We start from the raw sequence: 5,816 nt of genomic DNA, 5'->3' as shown, positions 1-5,816 counted from the left end.
TAATTATGTACATCTCAGCCAAACATATCTACATGGTAGATATCATAGAAATCCATCGTTCCTAAAGTATGTTCCGTTATGCTCCCTGGAAGATTTTGACAAAATTGCCCCTGCAGTTCCAGAGCAAGCCACTAGGGGGCCCAAACCTATATACCCTCTTCCTCATGTCACAAGCTATCTTTCACCAAGAAATCAAGACCATAGCATGTTCAGGTTAAAAGACACAAAAAATTTAAGTTTTGCTGCAGTACCAAGGTCACACACCAGGGGGCCCAAAATCGACCTTGACCTTTGTCTTCCAAACACCTACCCACATACCAAATATCATTACAATCCATCCATAGGTTCTAAGGTGATGCTGACCACAAATATCCGGACACACAGACACACACACAGACACACCAAAAACTATACCTCCATTTTCTAATGGAGGTAACTATAATTTTAAGTAAAATATATAAAATTCCAGGAACCGTAATAAGCTGAAAGCCTTATCAACCTGAGTGTAATGAAACACATTTTACTTCTTCGAAAAATTAGGTAAACTGGCTTTGAAGATAAACAACTTCTTGAACTTTAGAAATGACAGGCTTTCTACGGAAGTAGCCTCATGCATGCACACAGAGTCTGACCTTCTGGGCTCTGAGCATTAACGTTAGTTACGTTCAAAAACTATTCAGCACTCGGGCGCTGATTCGACTCGGATTTGCGAGCGGTATACAGCCTCAGAGAAGAACCCATGCGTGTTGGAAATCGCACAACCACCCCTCCCCTCTCCTCCCCTCCGCCCATCCCCACCACCTTTAAACGCCCTACGAGTTCTGCGAAAGTTGCTAGATCAAATTTGCAGTTACTAATTGGTAAAAAAAAAAGTTTAAAATGTAACCCACCTTTCAAGCGCCCTCTTGGAGTTAAGTTTGCCTCAATTTGTTGGAGTTACTGCTCACAGGTGGAAGATAACCAAGGAATCACAGCTCGCACGAAGATGATTATGTGGCACGGCGTGGGTCTGCTAAGGCTAATGAAAATAGTTCTTCCGCCACCAGCGGCACATGGCAGGACAGTGACAGCCAATCAGCTGATCCGCCACGTGCAAATCGGAGTAGGGAGTCGCGCCGGGGACTGCAAACGCTCCGCCCCTCGGATTGACTCCGACAGAGGGGAGAAGCTCGGAGTCTTCAAGCAGAGGTTAGGCTTCGGCTGTTTTTTAAAACGTTTTTTTAGTTGTTTTATAGGGCTTTCTATTTTGTATTTTATCTTGCTGTGTCAAAACCTAACATTTGGCTGACGTACTTAAAGAAAAATGACAAAATAGAAATCCCGACAAAAACGACTAAAAAAAACGTTAAAAAACAGCCGCAGCCTAACCTCTGCTTAGAGAGTACTCGGAGTTAATCTCAGGCGGATCTTGCGGTGGCATATAAAGATATATGGTCTAGTGCACTGCGTGTCTAGTGGTAAAACTAAAGGCCAAGGCCCGGGTTCGATTCCCGGTGTGAGAAACAACCAGAATGAATGAATGAATGAATGAATGAATGAATGAATGAATGAATGAATGAATGAATGAATGAATGAATGAATGAATGAATGAATGAATGAATGAATGAATGAATGAATGAATGAATGAATGAATTTATTGGTCAACAATCGCACAGGGTACAACGTATGGCAACCAATAACAACTAATAGCTATACAGACAATAGTACTAAGACTAGAGGCTACATACAAAACAACAACAAAACATTATCGATAACATTACAGCTATGTATGAGTAATCTGGTCTCGCATTTGGAATACATTAAGAAGAAACTGGCCTACGTAGACGGATATATGTGTTGAACATGAGAGCAATATATGGAAAATATCGTTTTCTGCACCAGTACATGCAGTAAGAGAGATGTGTGTTTTGGTTCTAATATTATTAAACAATGTTTCTCTCTCTTTTCTGTAGGTAGGACATTTCATAACTCAAGTGGAATTCATCTTCTATATTATTATGACATGTAGGACACAAGTATCTGAGTGGCTGGTGTGTTACAGTGACGACCTTTTTCAATTTCTAAACAATGTGCACCAGAGGGGCGAGTAGAACAGAAAGAAACAAGAGTTCATAGACTTTAGACCCGCATGAGCCCTGCATGAAACGTATTTGGTGTCTGTAGACCTATTGTGTATTTTTTTCCCTTTCGTCTGTGGTACATTGTTAGAAAAGTGAGCCTTTTACCGGTATACCGTGTTTGTTGTGCACCATGCAAAAGTCTGAAATTTAATTTTCGGAAGTTTAGACATGGATGAACATTACTTATTTTGGATTTCTTAACTACACAATGTATGTAACCAACCACAGTACCTTATAGTTGTTGAGACGACTTTTGCTACCTTTTTTTGTCTCAGATGGCCCATGTACTTATTCTGTCACATTATATATTCAGTACTGATATCTTCCTATTTCATGGGCTAAATGCACTGGGTTGAATAACTTCAGTATTCGCGAAACAGGTTATATCTTACATCATCTAAAATCTACATAGTCTCTTCTCTCTTTTTGAAACTTGTGTGAACAAATTTACAAATCTTTCAAGTGCGTTGTATTCATTAGTCGTCATAATGTTGCTGAACATTTGGTCCTTACTTAAACACATATATTCATTATCAAGTTGTAGTGTATTTATGAGAGATTTGCGCATCTCTGTTTATAGTGGGCATTCTAAAAGAAAATATACTTCATTCTCTACACCTTTTGTTGTAAAATGTACATATTCTGTAGTTTGGGGGAGTCTGGCTGTGCTGACCTAATGTAGCTGCTGAATCTCCTTGGTGTGTGTTCTTCTAATGCTATTCATTAAAGATTCATTTCTGGAGTATCAATTGACACTGGAAGGTTATTTGCATAATTTGACCAATTTTATTTTTACAGTAGTTCCATAGGCAATATGAATAATGGTAGCCCCTATCCAGCAGCAACAGTTAGTCCCCATGGTGGTATGATATTTTTCTTCGTCAATCCATCCAACTAAAACCTAAATCTCTTGTAGTATCTAAGCCATCTGCCAAATTTAACAACAGAATTTACTATTCAAAATGTCCTCTTCAGTCTCATTTATAGATGGCAAGCTGCTGGCCATGAGAACTTTATAAAGTTCAGAAAGATGTTGTAGTCAGAGCGAACACCCAGCAAACATCCCTCAAAATCAATGAGCAGCTGCTTAGAGGGGGCAAACTCGATCGGAAGACTTGTCTACGAGCTCTAATACCTGCCTCACATTATATACGATCTTCGGACGTAATTCGCGATTGCAGGAAGGTCGGCTGGTTTTAAGATCTTAAGATGGTCTTGCGTATTTCTCACATAAAAGCGAGCTTCGTGCGATCGACGGTGAATAGATCTATGATAATGAACCTCCCATGACCTCTTGCACGTGGACAAGGGAATACAAAACGTTCCTCAAAAAAGGCAAGAGATCAATAAATGTTGCTAATTTTGTTGTCGGAATCTTTTTAACCAATGAATGGAATGCGCGGGCATAATAGAAATGATACAAGAAAGGAAAGTGTGTCACAAAGCCAGCCTACATACTGCAACAGGGGCCACAATGTTAGAATTATCCTCACATTCCCAGAAATTCAATATTTGTAAACAATCGGAAGTCGGGTGAACGTCGCCCGAATGTCGCCCGACTAACGGGCGTTCGCCATCCGATTTGCGTTCGATGATTAATAACTATGTCTGTGCTCGCCTATCGGTCTTCAATCGTTGGATTGACGCAAGACTATTGACCGATACCCTTGCGAGGTACGCACAATTTGCACGCACGATCTGCGACTCGGTAACGAGCTCTGCGCGATTTTGGAGATCTCTTGCGACTTGTCGCTTATGTTAAGAACATGTTTCGCTGCACCGCGACCGTCGTAAGACTCCTGAAAATTGCCGGCGATCCCTAAAAATCGCAACTTGATGATCGTGAGAACACCGGACGTCATACTCACGAAAATGTCATTTAGAGCTCGTAAACTAGTCTTCCGATCGAATCGCACCTAATGTGAGGCGGGTATAAAGGACATTATCGTAGGTGAGACGTCAGGTGTTCTTACGATCATCTTGCGAATTTTATAGGGCCTTCACACTGAAACCGAATTAGCAGGAATCAAGCAGAACCAGTCGGAATGAAGTATTTGCAAAATTCGTGCCACATTCGGGGCCATTCCGAATGGGACTTCCAAATGGAACTTATATCCCATTCACACGAGAAGGAATAAGGCAGAATGCCGTCAGAATGAAAAGTCTTTTCGATTCTATTTGTGGCAATTCGTAGTGTATTCTAGAAATTCTTACTGCATTCGAGATATTCTTTTGGCCACATTCGGGCAGGATTCGAAGTGGGTTGCCGTTTCGGTTCTCCATCGAATGAGATTAGAATGTTTCGAATAATGTTGGAATGCCACAGAATGTGGTCAGACTGCAGTTAGAATAGTTAGAATACACTTAGAATCCACTTGGAATGCCATTTTCGATATTTCTCCACTTCGAATGCAACTCGACAGTTGTTGACAAAACCTTTCGAGCCAGCTAAAAGAACGGGGACGAATATCTCGAGTGCAGTAAAACTATTAAGAATACAGTACGAATGCATTGCCAGGAATTGCAAGGAATAGAAAACAATTTCTATCTTGACGGCATTCCGGCTAATTCGTGCTCTCGTGTAAAGGACGCTTAAAGGATCGCCGGCGATTTTCAGGGGTCCAGCGATGTTTGCCAAAACTACACTATCTACATCATACGGTAAAACTTGAATAGTCCGCTTCCCATGTTCTCTACATATATCTACGGTGACAAGTGTAGAAATGTGTAGGATTTCTACATCACTACAAATGTCTACAGGAACCATTGTAGAAATGTGTAGAATTTCTACAAAACTACACTGCCTACATGTGAAACTTGGACGGTCCGCTTCCTGTGTGCCTCTCTACAAATATCTACAGTGACAAGTGTAGAAATGTGTAGGATTTCTACATCACTACAATTGTCTACAGGAACCATTGTAGAAATGTGTAGAATTTCTACAAAACTACACTGCCTACATGTCAAACTTGGACGGTCCGCTTCCTGTGTGCCTCTCTACAAATACTACAGTGACAAGTGTAGAAATGTGTAGGATTTCTACATCACTACAAATGTCTACAGGAACCATTGTAGAAATGTGTAGAATTTCTACAAAACTACGCTGCCTACATGTGAAACTTGGATGGTCCGCTTCCTGTGTCCCTCTCTACAAATATCTACAGTGACAAGTGTAGAAATGTGTAGGATTTCTACATCACTACAAATGTCTACAGGAACCATTGTAGAAATGTGTAGAATTTCTACAAAACTACACTGCCTACATGTCAAACTTGGACGGTCCGCTTCCTGTGTGCCTCTCAACAAATATCTACAGTGACAAGTGTAGAAATGTGTAGGATTTCTACATCACTACAATTGTCTACAGGAACCATTGTAGAAATGTGTAGAATTTCTACAAAACTACACTGCCTACATGTGAAACTTGGACGGTCCGCTTCCTGTGTGCCTCTCTACAAATATCTACAGTGACAAGTGTAGAAATGTGTAGGATTTCTACATCACTACAATTGTCTACAGGAACCATTGTAGAAATGTGTAGAATTTCTACAAAACTACACTGCCTACATGTGAAACTTGGACGGTCCGCTTCCTGTGTGCCTCTCTACAAATATCTACAGTGACAAGTGTAAAAATGTGTGGAATTTCTACATCACTACAATTGCCTACAGGAACCATTGTAAAAATGTGAAAAAT

The sequence above is a fragment of the Branchiostoma floridae genome, unplaced genomic scaffold, assembly GCF_000003815.2.
Source record: "Branchiostoma floridae strain S238N-H82 unplaced genomic scaffold, Bfl_VNyyK Sc7u5tJ_247, whole genome shotgun sequence".
Taxonomy (NCBI): Eukaryota; Metazoa; Chordata; class Leptocardii; order Amphioxiformes; family Branchiostomatidae; genus Branchiostoma; species Branchiostoma floridae.
This window is presented reverse-complemented; position numbering follows the sequence as displayed.